This window comes from Odocoileus virginianus, chromosome 24 (assembly GCF_023699985.2).
Source record: "Odocoileus virginianus isolate 20LAN1187 ecotype Illinois chromosome 24, Ovbor_1.2, whole genome shotgun sequence".
Taxonomy (NCBI): Eukaryota; Metazoa; Chordata; class Mammalia; order Artiodactyla; family Cervidae; genus Odocoileus; species Odocoileus virginianus.
In genome coordinates this window covers 3,345,542-3,365,386 of record NC_069697.1, presented here as the reverse complement: position 1 = coordinate 3,365,386, position 19,845 = coordinate 3,345,542, and positions in this window count along the sequence as shown.

Sequence of the window (19,845 nt, the reverse complement as noted above, 5' to 3'; positions counted from 1 at the left end):
TTTCAAGGTGTTTACAGCTTGATCTGTCTTCCCAGACACAGCTGTTTCAATAAGATGCTGACACACTTTCCATGAGAAGTGGGGCTGACATTGATTTGAATATGAGTAGAACTGTGTCTAAAGTGGCAGTGACCAAGACAAGGTCATTAAAGATGATATAATAGCTGCCTGGTCATCTTGAGGTACTTGTTCCTGCAACTTAGTCATCATGCTGCGAGGAAGCCTCAACCACCTGGAGAGGGTCTGGTGTTGTTCTGGGCACCAGCCTCAATAGAGACCCCAGCCAGCAGACAGCATCGGGCAGCAGGCACGTGTGTGAAGACTAAAACAGATGACTCCTGTCTCCAGTTTTTGAGTCTTTCTGCCTAAGACTTCAAACATTGCAAATTAGAGACAAACTACTCCTTGTGTGGCCTGTCTAAATTCCTGACCCATGAAGTCTGGAATATAATAAAGTCTATTTATTTATGCCATTAGTGCTGTGTCACTTTGTTAATCAGCAGCAGATAGCTGGAATAATAAAATAGAGCTAATATTTCTGGTCTTTTGTAAGGTATATAGTTAATTTTTGAAGCAATGATATAATTGGAATCATTCATTATAGTTGTATCCTGAAAGAACTTAAAAACACTTTAGATCAAATGCATCTAATTTTTAAAAAAATCAGAGTGGGAATTTAAATTTGAATTTGTGATGACTTTTTCACTTTTGTTGCTGTTTAGTCTCTAAGTTGTGTCTGACTGTTTTGCGACCCCAAGAACTGTAGCCCACCAGGCTCCTCTGTCCATGGGATTTTCCAGGTAAGAATACTAGAGTGGGTTGTCATTTCCTTCTCCAGGGGATCTTCCCAACCCAGGGATCAAACCTGCGTCTCTTGGGTCTCTTGCATAGGCAGGTAGGTTCTTTACCACTGAGTCACCTAGGAAGCCTGTGGATTACTCAGGCAATTTATATTTTATCTCTTCTCAAATGTTTTGTGCCTCATTTTCTTTCTTTTTCAAATTCTTAACTGCTGACATCATGATGCTTTTATTATTGTGGTTAATTACAAACTTTTGCAGAAAACACTTCCTTGCAAGGCCACATGACTATATTTGAGTGCTGACATATTTACCAAATTTTAGTATAAAGAAGTAGCTTCAAGGTCACTGGCACCTATGATCGAAACTAATTTTATTTCTAATATTATCATTGTAAACTGAGAGTTAATTAGCTATTTTTCCCAGCCATAGAGGGTAGTCAATAGCTAATATTTCAGAGGTATGGGAGAGAAATATCAGGTAAAATTTTCTGAGTGATTTTTCAGTTAAAAAATCCTGACAGCAGTTTGTGTGTGTGTGTGTGTGTGTGTGTGTGTGTGTGTGTGTGTGTGTTTATGTGTTTTGATACCTGATCTTCTGCGGCAGGGTATCTAAATCTGAGATTGTTCATGACTCAAAATACCTAAATAATTTAATTTTACTAGACCTGAGTTTTAGTACAATTTTTAAGGTTTTATTTGAATATATTAAGTACCTGATTAAAGAAGCATGAGTATTTTGATAGATGAGACATTAATTATCTCTCAGGACTCTTAAATTTTTTCACTGTGTTGACAATTTTATGTGATATAATCATATGCTCTAATATCTTAAACATATAACTTTTGACATTTTGAAAATATGAGACTTAAAAGAAACAATCACAAATATATTTTAAAAACTATAATAATATTTTTTCAGCTCATCATTACAAAATGGCAGATATGATGTTTTCTAAGACAAAAGCTAGCAAGATAAAGGAAAGTGGAAGTGAGAGATCTATGATGTATAACACATAAGAAAAAACCTCCAGTAGTTCATGAGGTTGAATATGTCCTAAAACAAGTGAACATATTAATTAAAAACAAACACAGATATAAGACAAATCATAATATTTTTAAGAAAAGTAGAAAATAATCTGTTTGAAACACTTCCGGTAGGTAAAGTGTACTAAGCACTCACTTTGAGCCAGCAATTGTGACAAACTTTGGGACACAAAGAGACCCTTACCCTCAAACATATTAAGTTCTGGAGAGAGATATATTTGGCATAAACACATAATGACAGGCAGTATGCAAGTGTACATGTGTTAAGTACAATGGTAGGCAAAAGTGTCCATGGAGACAAAGGTTCTCCGACTGGGGATTCCCTAACAAATCTGGGGAGAGTTCAATGCCTCATGAAAATTTTGAAGGTGGAGTTACAAAAGGATAAGAGACAGAACATTCCAGAAAGAAGAGGCAGCCTCAAGATACAGTCCAGATGAAGAATCACTTATGGAGGAACTAGAAACAAATTAGCATGTCTGGAGCATAAAATGCAAGTCAGGCTGCAGACATGGATAAAACTCATGGAATATCAGGTAAGATCTTGTTTACCAAAAGGAGCTATGTCTTCTAATTTGGTTCGGGGAATAAAGTAACAGTGAAGAATTTATGAGAAGGGGAAGTAATAGGGTCAGATAGTTCTAGGTGGATGACTGAAGCTTTGTGGAAACTGGGGGAGAAAGTCTTCCTGTAATCAGAGGCAGAGACTGAGGGTCTGACTAGAGCAAAGGAAGTTAGAGGACAGCTTAGATTCAAAAAATATTTTGCAAGTTTTCAGTATTTTGTAAAGTCATCAGTATTTGGTTGAAAACCTAGCGGATGGGGAATGCAAATAAAAAAGAAAGAACAACTTTCTGTTGTAAAACTTACATTGCAAAAATGAAGCAAAACTGAATCCACTGAGCGACGAGGCTGGAGCCGTTTCAGACGTGGTGTCGTGCTCCATGTAAACTAAAAAGCTTACATGGATTTTAAACAATGCTGTCACTAACGGAGATGGAGAACATACGGACAGGCTCAATTTTGGAGAACAGTTTTCTTGTGTATAAATTGACAATTTGAACTTCTGACTGACAGCCTTATCGAACAATGGTGTGGTGAGTCGCTTATGCACCCAAGTTTAAGAAAGGATTGGATGTTCCAATTTTTGGAATAGAAAAGATGAAAATCTTAGTAAAAATGTGTTGTTGTTTAATCCCTAAGTCACGTCTGACTCTTTGCAACCTCATGGACTGGATTCTTTTCCACTGAGCCCCCAGGAAACGTAGACTTAGTAAAAGGTGTGTGTGTGTGTGTGTGTGTGTGTGTGTGTGTGTGTGCGCACTTGGTGCTCAGTTGTGTCACTCTTTGTGACCCCGTGGACTGTAGCCCACCAGGCTTCTCTGTTCTCCTGGGGATCTTCCCAGCCTCGGGATCGAAACCAGGATCTCCTGAATTCAAGGAAGCGATTATACTGCAAATAGAAAAGTGAATACAAAAAGAAAGAAATAGGTGTAAATGGGAACTCTAGAGTATTCCAACAGTTAAAATCATTGGTGTACTGGTAAACGTTTAACAACAGACATTCTAGAAAAAAAAAACCACATGTATCTATAAGTATATGTGTTTACTATAAATTTTAAGATTGGATTAGTGAATTATTTAATTTTGAATTATTTGGTACTTCACTCAACAATGAAGATACTAAGATTTGCACTGTATCACTCAATATAATGATGCACATGAAAGCATGTTGACATTATTTTGACAGATACATGGCAGCCATGTGAATGCATTAACATAGAATATTATCTGGATTTTCTTTTGCATAATTGTTGGTTTCTCTGTCAGTGTTTCCCTCTTCTTTGCTTACAGGAGAACTGAGGCAGCTTTCTTCTATACAATTATCAAGGAATCTCTACATGTCTATAGGCATAAACTTAGCTAAAACCACACATGATAGGATCAGTAATACCACCTATGATAGCATAGCTTAGGGTCTTGCAAATCCAGAGGTCTTCTGGGTAGCAACTTTGCAAATTATCTCTGCTGTGAATTGATATATAAGAAGTATGTTCTTTGAAGATAAGGACTCTGCTGTATACCCTATTTATAGTCCTAACATTATCTAACATATATTTAAGTGTGAAAAGAAAGTAGCTCAGTCGTGTCTGACTCTCTGCAAGCCCAGGGACTGTAGTGCCCCAGGCTCCTCTGTCCAAGGAATTCGCCAGGCAAAAATACTGGAGTGAGTTGCCATTCCCTTCTCCAGGGGATCTCCCCAACCCAGGGATGGAGCCACATTGCAAACAGTTTCTTCACCATCTGAGCCACCGGAGAAGTCATTTAAGTGTAGTATTGTCAATTAATGTCTAACTTAGTAAGATGAAGTAGTATTTTATAATTACTATCTGGAGTAACAATAGATATGTGTTTTTTGTTGCAAAATTGCATTCCGGGATATGGCACAGTCCCAGCCTGGCCAGCAAGTAGCCACTGGACCTGACCCACTTCCCCAGGCTCTCTGAGTCACCAGTTTCCTCATCTTTAGGGAGAATGCATATTTCATCCAGCTCTAAAGATTTCATAGGAAGTTGTACATAGAATGTTCATCACCATTCCTGACTTAAAGTTAGCTTTCAGTAAATATTAATTCTCTCCTGGTCCATCATTCTCCAGAATTTGAATTATAAGCATACATTATAGGCAATGTAATTAATAGCCAGTGCTGCTAACATCTTCAAGTGTTGTTTATAGGAACATCTTATATTCCTAAATGCCAAAGGATAACAACAACATCTTTAAGGAAAATGTGCTTGAATAACTTGTGACAGCAATCTTACTACTAGTAAATAAATTATAATAGTAGCAATTTTCTTATGAAATTGGAAATGTTTTCATAAAAGAACAGTTCTTTTATCTTTAACTTCATAAATCATGGTATATGATGTGCTCTCAACTTGAAAATAAAGACGTTCTTTGGTAGATGCTGAAATTTATGACGTTGTTACTTGCAGCACTAGAAAGAACACCGCTTTAAAGCAATCTGACTGCATTTTTCAGTGGGACTAACTACTTTTGCCTACATAAAAGAGGGCTACAAGAATTATATTATGAAATCTCTCTACGATTTGTTTCTTGTGGAATTTTTTGATTTCTGGTGATGTCAATAGTGTTTCTCTGTCTGTACTTTGAATGTTTCTAAATAAATGAATAGTCCTTATGCTGCTTTTGTTTATGCCATTCTTTCAAGTAACTAGATCCCCCGTCAGTGTCATTGTTCCCAGAAGCTCTGTTCTACTGAGAATAAAATGTGCCTTTGTATTCCGTAGAAGAAGGCAACTTCTTACTCTGGATGGGTCTTTGATAGATTGCTTGTAATAATGATCAGGAAAGGGATTTTTAAATGGTGATTTAGGAAAATACATGCAATTTGAATATTTTTTGAATTCCATATTTTTTTATTGTCTGTTTTGGATAACTTGAAAAAACTGCTATTTGCCTCAAAATATACTTGAGTGTTTATGACTGAGATTCTTATCCAGTTCTTATTTTCCTTTCTGTTTTTTTATCTACCAGACCTGAATCATGGTCTAAAGCCCTCCTTGCCTACTTCAGCTCCCATCCTTTTATTCTTTACAATTTCCCACAATAAATTTCTGGTATCTTCATGTCTAGTTTTTAGAGGATTGAAACAGGTACAAGTGATGTCAGGGGTGGTCCCATAAAATAGATAGTAAAATAGTGTTTTGGGGATCGGCAAAGGGGCCCTATCTTGCGTGGAATATGGGGTGAAATTATGCTGAATATAAGATGGTTGTCCAACTGCTGCAGATTTTACTCTGGTGAAGTTGGAAAATAATCTGGTAGAGGAAATATCCTTGTTGGTATGATGGTTCAGGAATTTGAAGGATAAGGGGATGAAAACTGCTTCCAAGGACAATGGAATTGGCAGGTTGTTACTGAGCTACATGGCCACTCTGAATAGATAAAAAACAAAGCAAAACAAAACTAAGCATTGTCTGAAATAGTCAAAACCTAAGCATGAAAGTCTGAAGAACATAGTTGTAGATGAATCATACATTTTGATTAAAAACGGCATGAATTACTTATAAAATGGCAAAAGTAAAAAAAAAATTGCTCATATATGATCAGTAAAATAATAATAAACATTAAATATATAATACTTAGGAGTTTGCTAGTTTGAGATATTATTTTCACTTCAATTTGCTTTTTTGTGTCACAGAAGGTTCCTAAAAAGAACAACAACATAATGAGGAAATTAAAAAGTAAAAAGGTCATATCACTCTTAAATGTGCTTAGTTGCATCCAATTCTTTGTGACCCCATGGGCTGTTAGCCCACCAGGCTCCTCTGTCCATGGGATTCTCCAGGCAAGAGTACTGGAGTGGGCTGCCATGCCCTCCTCCAGGGGATCTTCCCAACCCAGGGATTGAACCCAGGTCTCTTGCATTATAGGTGGATTCTTTATCATCTGAGGCACCAGGGAAGTCCATCATTCTTATAAAGAAAGGACAAAATATTTCCTTTGATTCTCTCTAACAAATTACTGCATAATTACTCTTACTGTAACAATTAAATATTTTACCTCACTGGCCTTAACTTACCATATTTCCTTATTGAGAAACTATGGATTGGGCAGCCATTATTCTATTGAAGCTATCTTTTAAGGATCAAAAATAGCTGTTAATATTAATTCCCAGAGTGTTTAAAATGCACCACCAAGAGACTCTGTGACATTGGAACATGTGATCTATGAAGTGGGAAAAGGGACTATGGAACAGAGAATATCACAACATGAAATAAACATTTTAAGACTAATGTATCAGGTTTAAAAACCTTCAATTTAAACAAGAAATACAAAGTAAAAACGTTTTTAAAATGAACCATCTCTATGAACAAGGCATATCTAGTAGTATATATAGAAATAGCAGAGGCACCAGGTATTATATAACTCCTAAGTTTTCACTGCTTTGATTGAAAATTTCTCATTTTCTTCTCTTGCCATTTTCAACATCCCAGATTAAGTTCAATAACTCCTTTATAAGTTTGTGAGACATAATTTGCCTTCCTATCCAGCCTTTTAGCTTACAGATTTTTTCTCGTCTTATACATTTTCAACCATGTCGTTCGTGCTCACTTTCTAAATCTGATTATTTTAGTCCTTCTCTCAAAAATGTTCAGTGTTTTCTCTTTCACCTTGGGGGTAAAAATATCCAAATTCTATGATATAGGATTCAAGGATTTTATAATTCATTTTCAACCTGCATTTTCATCTTGACCTCCGGTCATATTTCTCAATACTTTGCATGCTGAGCTTGCTGTTTCTCCCCAAATTCTCATTAATTCTTTCTTACCTTGGCTTAATCTATTCCATCTATCTAAACTCACCTTTTTCTCTGATTGTTGAGTGATATGTCACTTGTCCTTCAACAACAGCTGGAATGTAGGTCCTCAGTAAAGATTATCTAGAATGAATGCCGCCACATAGCTGCCAAGTATACCTAACTGCATGTTAGTAACATAAGCTCTAGTGAGTGTTCTCAGTATCCTCAGGAAATGGTTCAGTCGTAGGGTAAATGGTTATGTTTGAATCCCTTTTCTTAGCTCAATACCTAACATAAAATATGCCATGAAAAAATATGTATTAATATTATGTTTGATGAATAGGTGGAGTCTTTGTTTCATCATACCGTCTGTAGTTTAACTTTTGAGCATAGGATTAACACATGCATAGCTCTGGTTTTGTAAAATTCAAGCTGAAGATAAGGTTAAGGGAATGGTTAGACCCACCAGAGAAATTGGGCTTCCCAGGTGACACTAGTGTTAAAGAACTTGCCTGCCAATGCAAGAGATGTAAGAGACGTGGGGTCAACCCCTTCCCTTAAACATGGGTCAGGAAGATCCTCTTGAGCAGGAAATGGTAACCCACTCCAGTGTTCTTGCCTGGAGAATCCCATGGACAGTGCAGGCTGGTGGGCTATAGTCCATGGGGTTGCAAAGAGTCAGACATGACTGAAGTGACTTAGCATTCATGCACCAGAGCACTTTGATCATTCTGTTGGGTAGGATAACTGTAGTCTCTAAGACTGGTTTTGGTGATACACAAGTAAAGCAGGGTCACATTAGTTTCTGGGGGGATTTTAAACAATTACGCCTTTCTATTTGTACAAAGAATTTGATTCAAACATGCCATGAAGTGCCTACATAAATATTAATAAAGAAGTTGGGATTGATAAAAGCAGTGAAAGAAAAATCAAAATGAAGTTGGTATTGTTAAGAAAGCTCTCTAAAATATAGCTGAGCTTATGTCTTGGTCTGGATGGAATCTGAACTTTTGGCCACTTATTATTCTAACGAAGACATCCAGAATATCTGCTAGAAACTCAGGATATTTATCAGACCCCTATCATAAAATACCTTGTGGCAGTCTATCTTCTTTCGGATTCCTACGCTAAAACAACTTGCGATTCCTTCAGAAAAAGTATTTTCTCAATCAGCTCACAGTCAATCACAGTTCTCACCAGGCAACTTTTAATAACATCATAGCTCTTTGTCTTTATGAGCCCCTGACTCTTTCTCTTCCTCAAAACATTCTTTAGGTTTTACCAGAATCTGTGTCTCCAGAACTAAAATTCCTTTTTTTTTAAGTATAGTTGAATGACAATATTGTGTTAGTTTCAGGCGTCCAGCAAAGTGACTCAATTACGTGTATATGTAATTAAGAGTATGGGATTAATATATATTTTTCTAATTCTTTTCCAGTATAGGTCATCACAAGATATGGGATGTAGTTTCCTATGCTATACAGTAATCCTTTGTTGTTTATGTATGTGAAAGTGAAGTCGCTCAGTCGTGTCCAACTCTTTGCAACCCCATGGACTGTAGCCCACCAGGCTCCTCCATCCATGGGATTCTCCAGGCAAGAATATTGGAGTGGGTTGCCATTTCCTTCTCCAGGGGATCTTCCTGATTCAGGGATCGAACCCAGGTCTTAGTAGTGTATTAATTCCATACTCCTAATATAGCCTTCACCACTCTTTCCCTTTTGGTTACCATACAGTTTGTTTTTTATGTTTACAAATCTTTTTTTGTTTCATAAATTAATTAATTTGTATTGAAGTGAAGTGAAGTGAAGTGAAGTCGCTCAGTCATGTCCAACTCTTTGCAACCCCATGGACTGTAGCCTACCAGGCTCCTCCGTCCATGGGATTTTCCAGGCAAGAATAATGGAATGGGTTGCCATTTCCTTCTCCAGGAGATTTTCTTCTTTGTATTACTATTATTGTTTTAGATTCCACATATAAATGATATCATATAATGTTGTCTTTCTCTGTATAACTTACTCCACTTAGTATAATAATTTCTGAACTGCAATTCTTAGGACTCCAAATAAATCTTTATTTTTTCTTTTTTAATTTTCAAAATCTGGCATTATTTTTTTGGTGACAAATCACAGATACCATGATTTCCATAAACCCACAAAAGGGATCATCTGCAGAAGCTTGGTGTCAATAAATACATGGAATGGGATCCAGAAATAACAATTTTAATCAGGAGTGAGGGTTGCAAAGAATGGCTTGGTATCAGCAAACTATGGCTGTTCTTTCCTGAAAATCAGAGAAGATTTAGTCAGGAAAAAAAAAAAAAAAAGCTTTTACTACATCATACCTATACTCCTCAGGGCTTCATTGCCCTGATCCTCTGTTGGAATTTCGTAAGGGAGCCATGACAAATTCTGATAACTCACACAGAATAAAACTAAGATAACATTCCATATATTTGGAATGGGAGCTTCCTTCCTTTCTCTCTACCAAACAAATTAACCATTTTGAAAATTTTAAATGCTTAGCATCATTTTCTGAATGATTTTTATTTAGCCCTTGTAAAAACACACAATCAATTTTTTCTTAAATATAAGAAAAAAAGACAAATGAGGTAACTCATATCATTTTAGAGCAGAGAGTAACTTTAGAAAAGGTAAGTTTAACCCTCATTTTACAGATCTGAAAATAGTGCTAGCTAGGGAAAAAAGTTATCTCTACATATTAACAGCTAATGTTAGAGACGGATCTTGCACTCATGACTCTTATTCCCTTTATATAACATAACTACACCAAGTATTAACTATAATATAACACAGGGTTGGCAAATTATGGCCCATCTGCCAAATTGGGCTTGCTGCTTGTTTTGAAAGAGTTCATCGGAACACAACTATGCTCATTTGCACGCGAGCTGTGCTCATCACCTGTGGGTGTTTCATGTGATGCAAGCAGAGTTAAGTAGCTCCAACAGAGACCATGTGATCCTCAGAACGTAAAATATCAGCAGTTCTTCTCTGGCTCTTTGAGGAGACATTTGCCAACCTCTAATCTAAACGACCAGTCTTCCTGTAATAGCCATGCACACTTCCCTCATTCCTTTCCCAGTTTAGATTCCTTGAAACTGCCCACACTCTGGCCGCATTCTTACTCCTACAGAGCAAACATATAAGAAGTCAGAGAGGGACCTTTTGCTATTATTTATTTTTTTATCCATAAAATCAACTTTCCTTGAGGAGACTGTTCTTGTTGCTTTAGAAGCCATTATGGAAATGTAATATACATTCTAAGTTGGACACTGGGTAAACATAGGCATCATAGCTACTGGCCCTACTATAGATAAAAGTGACAAGAATAACTGATAGTCTGGCCTGCTCAGTCACTTCAGTCGTGTCTGATTCGATCCCTTGGACTGTAGCCCGCTGGGTTCCTCTGTCCGTGGGATTCTCCAGGTAAGAATACTGGAGTGGGTTGCCATTTCCTTCTCCAGGGAAGTTTCCTAACCCAGGGATTGAACTCGCATCTTTTATGTCTCCTGCATTGACAGGCAGATTCTTTACCACTAGTATCACCTGGGAAGCTGATAGCCTGGAGTCTACTACAAAGATTGGCTTCAAATGTTTTGTGAAAGTTCTGCAAAATAAGGCATACATCTTTAAATTAGATAGTTTTGTATTGATTTCTTTTCAGGTTACTGTTTTGATCACAGTTTACAACCACAATTCTCATCTTTGTGATGAAAATTTTGGCTAGGAGTCCTCTCTACAAGATCCCTTCACTATCTGAGTTGGTGACAACATGTTCATTGGTAAGAAATCAAAATAGTACTTTCACTGGAAAAAGAAAAAAAAAACACCTCTGAAATAATACTTTTATAGCTACTCTGAAAGAGCAGAGTTAACTTGTAGTTAACTGGTTATCTTTCATCTGGAGAAAAATAAAGGAGTAAAAGGAACTAAAGGACCTGTTGATGAAGAAGAAAGAGGAAAGTGAAAAAGGTGGCTTAGAAATCATCATTCAAAAAACTAAGATCATGACATCAGTCCCATCACTTCATGGCAAATAGATGGGGCAAAAATGAAAACTGACAAGACTATTTTCTTGGGTTCCAAAATCACTGCAGACAGTGACAATAGCCATGGAATTAAAAGGCACTCCTTGGAAGAAAAGCTATGACAAACCTAGACAGCATATTAAAAAGCAGAGACATCACTTTGAAACAGAGGTCTGTATCTGTATAGTTAAAGTGATGGTTTTTCCAGTAGTCATGTATAGAAGTGAGAGTTGGACCATAAAGAAGGCTGAGTGCTGAAGAATTGATGCTTTTGAACTATGGTGCTGGAGAAGGCTCTTAACACTCTCTTGGAGTGCAAGGATATCAAATCAGTCCATCCTAAAGGAAATCAACCCTGAATATTCATTTGGAGCACTGATGCTGAAACTGTGATACTTTGGCTGCTTGGTGCAAAGAGCCAGTTCATTGGAAAAGACCCCGATGCTGGGAAAGATTGAGGGCAGGAGGAGAAGGGGGTGACAGAGGATGAGACAGTTGGATGGCATCACTGACTCAATGGACATGAGTTTGAGCAAACTCCCGGAGGTGGTGAAGGACAGGGAAGCCTGGCATGCTGCAGTCCTTGGGTCACAAAAAGTCAGACATGACTTGGCAACTGAACAACAGCAAACATGAATCATGACAATTGGATTGAAATAAATGAAGATGGTAAGTTAGCTTCTCAGGTTGTAGAGATAAATTGAGATGGCAAGGCAAGAAAAAACAGCATGGAAAAGACTAATCAGAATTATGTGATAGGAGGAACTGAGAGAGACTGTGTTCATCTGAACCTCAAGCCCAAACGACAGTGGACACAAAAATGCAAATTCAGTTGGAGAATTGCAGGAGTGGGAAAGGCACTCATGTTGCTCTGTGGGGTCAGCTGTTATGGAGGATGTTACTGGCAACCCCCTGATGGAATCTCTCTGAAGCTACTGAGATTAAGGAGAATGGCATCAAGGTTATGCGAAGCTGCAAGAAAATTATTCCTGAGAACATCAACCTTGACCCTGGTTGTGGCAGACTCACAGGTGCTTCCTGTTAATATTTTCTGACAAGTGCTTCAGCAGAACAGGACTAAGACGACCATTCATAAGAAGTGCCATGAAATATGGTCAAGATGAGCCATGAAATTCTCTCAGCTGTCCAAAGACCCATGATGACAATAAATTGATATGTATATCTGAATTCCTGGACCCGGGAATCTAGACGTATTCCACCAGTGTGTGGTGCCTATCTGTATCGCTCATATGCAGATCATGGAAAGACTTCCTGATCAGAAAAGCATCATGTAAAATAGGCTCAGTGATTCTGAATGGGCATCCAAGTCTGAGAATCATTGAACGTAAGAGTTTAGACCAATGAAAGAGCCCATGTTTTAGAGTCTTTAAATAATCTATAACTTACCAAGAAACTGGGTTTCATATTTCATAATAGGATAAAATTAAAACTCTTTGAATTCATTTGGAAGAAAGCTCTTATTTAGACCCATGTCTAATGTTCATGAAGTCTGTGTTGGGTTCCAGCATAAATATGCATTAAGCTTCTCCTTTCCTATTCACATACTGGACCCTGGGACATCTCAGCTGGCTTTATTTTACCTGAGAGCGTTAAAAAAAAAAAAAAAAAACACAAAACTAAACACCAGAGATGTCTTCCTAATCTCTCCTCATTCCTTCCCTAATATGAATGAGTAGAAGTTCCTATCCCTGTTTTCATCCTCCTTACACAAGCTCACAAATAAGTGATAAAACTATTATCCCTTGGTTTAGTTTTCTGCTTAGTTTCAATACTAACACAATGACTATAATTTAAAAATTAGCTTCCCTGGTGATTCAGATAGCAAAGAATCTGAGTTTGATCCCTGGGTCGGGAAGATCCCCTGGAGGAGGGAACAGCTCCTCACTCTGGTATTCCTGGAGCTTCCCTGGTGACTGAAACGGTAAAGAACCTGCCTATAATGCTGCAGACTGACTGCCCACTCCAGTGTTCCTGCTTGGAGAATTCCATGGACAGAGTAGCCTGGTGGGCTCAGTCCATGAGGCTGCAAAGATTTGGATATGACTGGGCGACTAACACTTCTACTTTCAAAAAATAGATAGATTCATTTATGCTACTTGTAGCCACATTTGAGTAACTTAGTCTACCTAAAATTTTGGAACAAAGGAATTAAAGGTAAAATAAAATGATAGGGCAAAAGTAAGAAACAGAATAATGGGAATTAAATTTTTTTAAATGTCTGAAATATGACTGCACATTAGTTTTAAAGATAACTCTTACATTGCCAGTGGAAAATGAATCTTATATCTAATTAAGAAATATGCAGTGTAAAATATAAGATCAAGCTTTCAAGAAAAGCATTATTATAGAATTTAGTCTTTAACCCCCTGCCTTTTTTTTTCCATTTATTTTTATTAGTTGGAGGCTAATTACTTTACAATATTGTAGTGGTTTTTGTCATACATTGACATGAATCAGCCGTGGACTTACATGTATTCACCATCCCGATCCCCAGTCCCACCTCCCTCTCTACCCACTCCCTCTGGGTCTTCCCAGTGCACCAGGCCCGAGCACTTGTCTCATGCATCCAGCCTGGGGTGGTGACCTGTTTCACCCTAGATACTATACATGTTTCGATGCTGTTCTCTCGAAACATCCCACCCTCACCTTCTCCCACAGAGTCCAAAAGTCTGTTCTGTACATCTGTGTCTCTTTTTCTGTTTTGCATATAGGGTTACCGTTACCATCTTTCTAAATTCCATATATATGTGTTAGTATACTGTATTGGAAAGATAAACCCCCTGCCTTTTATTTAAACTCTGAAATGCTTTCCTATTGAATAACATTGAATTGTGAGCCCTACTCGGGTTTTGGGGCTGTTTCAGCATGTGATGCAGTGAAGCTCGAATTCCATAAGGTGGCATCAATCTACCAGCGTGAGCAGGGACACCACTGATCATAGTCCAAGTGCCCTTGGACCGTCAGCTTTCATTTTTCTTAAAGTTGTTTTATGCAAGGAAGAAATTCAAAGACATCTTAAAAATTTCCTTCAGATCTATTAGCCATTGACTTAAACAAAGAAAATCTCAAATGAATCCAAATTTGGGTTCTTCTGAAGAGTTTAAAGTTCAAGTGTGCAGCTGAAGGGTGTCTGAATCTCTGGTCTGCCGTAGCCTACAGATTTGGGCTTGAAATTTCACAGGGATTTCTTGTGCTTCAGGGATTTCTTACATTTCAACTTTTGGGTTATAGTCAAAAGTACTATGCAGATGGTAATTTTGTTAGTTTTCTTATGCAGCAAGGAAAGATGGGAAGTTAAAAAACAGGTAAGATATTTAGTGTTTGATTTTTCATTCTTTTTACAGATTGAATTAAATCTTCTTTAAAAATGTAAATAACAAAAATGATTGTGTTCCTTGAATTGTTTCTGTAGGAATATAAAAATTCTCAAAAATACATGACTAAAATAACTAAATAAAATGAGATTGACCTGCATAAACAGGTTACAGAGGACAGGTTAAACTAGTTTATTCATAATAAGTGAAAGAGAGAAAGTAAAAATGCTTTCAGTCCCACATTCAGTTATTAGTGAACATCAATCATCATTTATTAATGAATGTTAACTAGCTTATATAACTAGAAAACCAAAAGTGATTTTATTCCATAAATCATTAAAATACCATGTACTATGTTCTGCCAATATAAACACATTTATACTCCTAATCATTCTTTCAAAAGGCCATTTTAAAGAACATTGTTACAATTAAATATATATATATATATATATATATATATATATATAAAGAAAACTTGCTTAGTTTTCAATTCTTAGTTCCAGTTATCTCAGCAGAGATTTTTGTAATATGAGAAATAATGACCCAATATCACAATGAAGGCAAGCCTTAAGCAGTTTTCTTAACTCTGCTTTTTTACTGGCTTGGTGACATAATATAAGACATTTAATCTCCCTATATGTACACTGGGAATTTACTCCTCATTCTTATTTTATAACAATGTTAGGAGGATTAATTGGATAATGAATCTAAAGGCTCTAGGCTCAGTAAAGAAAGACACAAATGCAATGTATTATTTGCCAGTGAAAGAAGACAATGAGAAAGCATTTTCCCTCCTAATCAAAATTATTCCTACCAGGGGAGTGAGTGCTAGCAAGTAAATTAAGACTATTTTTGACAGAGTTTCTAGTCTCACATATCCTTGGGCAAAAAGCAAAGAGAGAAATCATGGCTCTCAGACAATTTAAATATATCTGTTCCATTAAGAAAACAGGACCACTTCAAAGGCACAATGGAAAAGATTTCATAAAGTCATTAGAGCACAAACCTTGAGAAACTTGAACACATGAAAGACACATGTTCGATAAATTAAAAAAAAGTAATTCAGATGATGTGGTCTTGCATTCTTTTCCAACTGCTTAGAACTGCTTCCAACTATTATGGCCTTAGAACAAAGGCCAAAACACAGCTAATGATTGAAAAAATAGTGTAATGGAAAACTATTCTATATGATGAAAGTGAAAAAGTGAAAGTTGCTCAGTCATGTGAAAGTCACTCTTTGTGACCCCATGGACTATACAGTCCATGGGGATTCTCCAGGCAAGAATACTGGATTGAGTTGCCCTGCCCTCCTCCAGGGGACCTTCCCAACCCAGGGATCGAACCCAGGTCCCCTACATTGTGGGCTGATTCTTTACCAGCTGAGCCACCAGGGAATCCCTATTCTATATGATAGTAGGTACAAAATATTATTCCCAGAATTCGCAATAAATGTGAATACTTGTGAGTGTCCATAAGAATGCAGACATCAAGCTATTGTTGATATAGAATTGGACTGGAAAAAGATTACCCGAGGCTGCTCTTTTTGATGTTGTCTCCTTAGGAATTTTTGCCCTCAAATTAAATTTTTGCAGTGAGAGATCTGCATTATATCTAGGTTGTTTTTTTTTTTGCTGAAAGATAAAGCATCTATAATTTCCTTCTGAGTTTGAATTGTAACAATGTCTATTTCCTGACTAATAGAAAATGGTAATAGCTAATATCTGTCCAGGTGTGGAATTTCCTGTCCAGGTGAGGAATTTCACTAAACTGAGGACAACAAGGCTTGAGTTCACCATTCTATTCAAGCTTGGGTTGGATTTAGCGGTCTTCAGGTATGAAAACAGAGTTGAAGCAGGACTTCTAAATTTTTTTATGCAATTTCTTATTACAGTAATATTCGTTCAGCAGTCAAATCTAATTTCAACCTTTTCAGAAAGTTATCAGTGCAAAAAAGAAAGTTTTTAAATTAATGTCATAATATCACATTTATCTTGTAGGACTTGAGGTAATAATTTTCTTATTTTTTCTCAAGTTTATTGTGCCAAACTGCTTGTAGAAATAGCAGGGAAAAAAGACAATAATTATAAATGCTAATTTTAGATAAAATGCTATTTTTATGTCTTTATTGATCTCACCACAAAATTATCTACTCTTCATATGTAAATTCCTAGCCTCAATGAGGTTGAAAACCTGTATTTCCTTCAAGATTGAATTTTGCTGCTTGGAAAAATCAGCACAAGGTGGCAGCCGAGAGAAGTTTTAAAAAGTAATTTTGCAGCCTAATTTATGGGGTTAAGAGTGACAATCAGGTTCATTTGAAGAGTTACTACATATCTGTGATGGCAGTGGCCAAACCAGTACTTAAAAGTTGATGTACACTTCAATTAAAAATCCTAATTATCTATACGAAGAAGGCAGCAGGCTATGACACCAAATGCTCTAGAACTGAGCAAGATACCTTAGATGGGCATTTTGTTCTAATAACGCAAGGCCTACCAATCTCATTAACTCTTTGTGTCAAGATATTTTCATTTCTTCGTGCCAACCTCTCAGTGATTTTGTATATGGTAATGAAAAATAGCTATCTGAAGCATTTCAACTCCAGCATCCCCCAGGAATCCACAGGAATAAGCAGTTCTGAAAGGAGCTTTCAGTTTAAAGCAATGCAATTCAATTTACCTCACTTAAACTCCACTCTCAGAGATCAATCAGATAAGGGCATTGTGCAGGATGCACTGGGGGATACACAGAAAAACAAAACACACATCTTTGGCCTCAAAGGAACAAAGAAACAAAAACATAGGATGCAAGGGAGGGAAATCTTTAGGAATTTCTTCCTTAATAAATAAGCCAAAAATGTACACATATTGTAAACACATAGAAATATCCAAATTTGTTTCACTAACTAAAAATCACCTTTATCATTTATAAACTTTATATTTAAGCCTGAAATAGTATCTCGTTAGTTTGGTAACAGTGTATTAAGAGAGATCCATACAATTGACATGCTGAGTACCATGTTTATCAGGGATCTATTACCCACTGAAAACATAAAAGCATATGTTTCTTATTTTTACAGAGAATTAAGTTTCTTCAGTAGTAAAACTAGCATTATTTATGCTACTTATTTAAAGAAAATTAATCGCTGTTGTATTTATTAGTTCTAGCAAGATGATTGCACAGGTAGGTTTTCAATATATATTAGTTCCTTTATTGATAACTTGGAGAAGGGAATGGCAACCCACTCCAGTATTTCTGCTTGTAGAATCCCATGGACAGAGAAGCCTGGCGGCTACAGTCCATGGGGTCACAAAGAGTTGGACACGACTTAGCGACTAACACACTTTACTGGTAACTTTACACTTTACTTTACTGATAACCAATATAGGTGACTATTGCTATGGTCCCAGCACATAGTCTCAGTAAACGTCAATGATTTCTATTATGTTATTAGAAGGGACTGATTTTTCTCATGCCTTATAATTTACAAGGACAGGGACAGAGTTCCAATCCAAGCTTACTCGTCTCCAGCGTCCACAGTTCTAAACAGAATGAGAAGATGATTTGGTTAGATTGTCTGCACAGAGATATGATGATTCACCTTTTCTTTCATCTGAACTAAGCTATTCTTGAGTCTAGTCAAGCAAGCCCTTTAACTTTAATGTAAGAGAGCTCCTGAGACTAAAGTGTTTTTATTTATTTGGCTATGTCTGGTCTTGGTTGTGGCATGTGTGTCTTAGTTATGGGACAAGGGATCAAACCCACATCCTCTGCTTTGTAAGGCAGATTCTAAACTACTGCACCACCAGGGACGTCCACATGCTTTCTGCCTTGCAATTTTTGCTTAGAAAGTAAATTGATCCAGAACTAAACTTTAAACTGTGTTCCTGAAAATATCAGTGGATAATGGTTTGTTTGAAAACAAAGATCATGCCTTTCTTTCTCTTTATAAGACTTCCTTGTGGCGCCAAGTGCTGTACAAATAAGGGTGCCTGCTCAATGTTCATTTGCATATTTATGTATCTTGGAGGGACTTCATAATGTGGATCAATGACTGAGTAACTAGCAAAGAGCTCTATAAGTTGTGTTTCTGGTTTTATAGGCAATTTCTGTATTAATTTAATGTCATTGCATTTTTTCAAGTCATAATTTAAAAATATACTTTTGAAGTTCTAATTTGTAAATTAAATACAGGGTAGAAACAAATAACAAATTGTTATATCAGATTAGCAACTAAAAACTTCTCTGAATTCTAGAACAACTGCAATAAATGTATGTTTAACATTTACCCAATGTCTACTGTGTTTAATCAATTTCTTTTTATGCATAATCATTTTATCCTTTTGTCATCTCTTTCCTTTCTCAGTCACACTTTATTGAAATGGACCCCCAAGTAGTAGTATTTTGAAATCAGTTTTCATAAAATGCAGACTTCCCTAGTTGTGGTCCAGTGAGGTTATCTTTTGAAATTCTCAAGTTTGGGCAATTTTGCCACAGAGGAGACATCTGGCAATGTCTGAAGACACTTTTATTGTCATTGTAGGGGAGGGAATTGCTCCTGGAATCCAGTAAAAAGAGGATTTAGAATGCTGCTAAACAGTCTTCAGTGAACCAGATAAAGAATGTGAGTAGTGCTGACATTGAGATACCCTGCTATTCTTAACACTTGTGTTCAAAGTTAGGTGTATATACAAATGTGTTAACATTTTTTTTTTCCCTGAAGAGCATTTATGACTTTCAACATTTTATTAACATAAGATTAAAAAAAAACTATAGCGAAAATAGTTATACATGAATTTACTACCCAATTTACATTCTGTATAGTTTTTAAAGTGGCACTTATTGAATACTTTTGCTTAGTGCCAAATGAGTTAAAATTTTTGCATTAAAGATTTTAATTGAGATATAAGTGATTTGCAGTGTTTCAGGTGTGCAGCAAAGTGATTCATATTCAAATTCTTTTTCAGATTCTTTTTCACTAAAGGTCATTACAAGATACTATATATAATTCCAAATAGTCTACTATTTTTTTAAAGTGTAGTGTGTTGTATGCAGTAATAGCTATGAGTCAATCAAAGACCAAACAGGAGGTGACACCTTAGCACTTGAACAAAGTGAAGTGCTAAGGAGTGGTATTTCCAGGCAGAGAAAAGAGCCCATAGTAAAAAGCCATATTGTTGAACAATATGAATGATTCATTTGAAACTGAATATTTTCTGGGGATTTTTCCACGGGTATAATTAATAGATACTTCAAATCAGGGGCTTCCTGGCACTTGGTACCCTGCTTT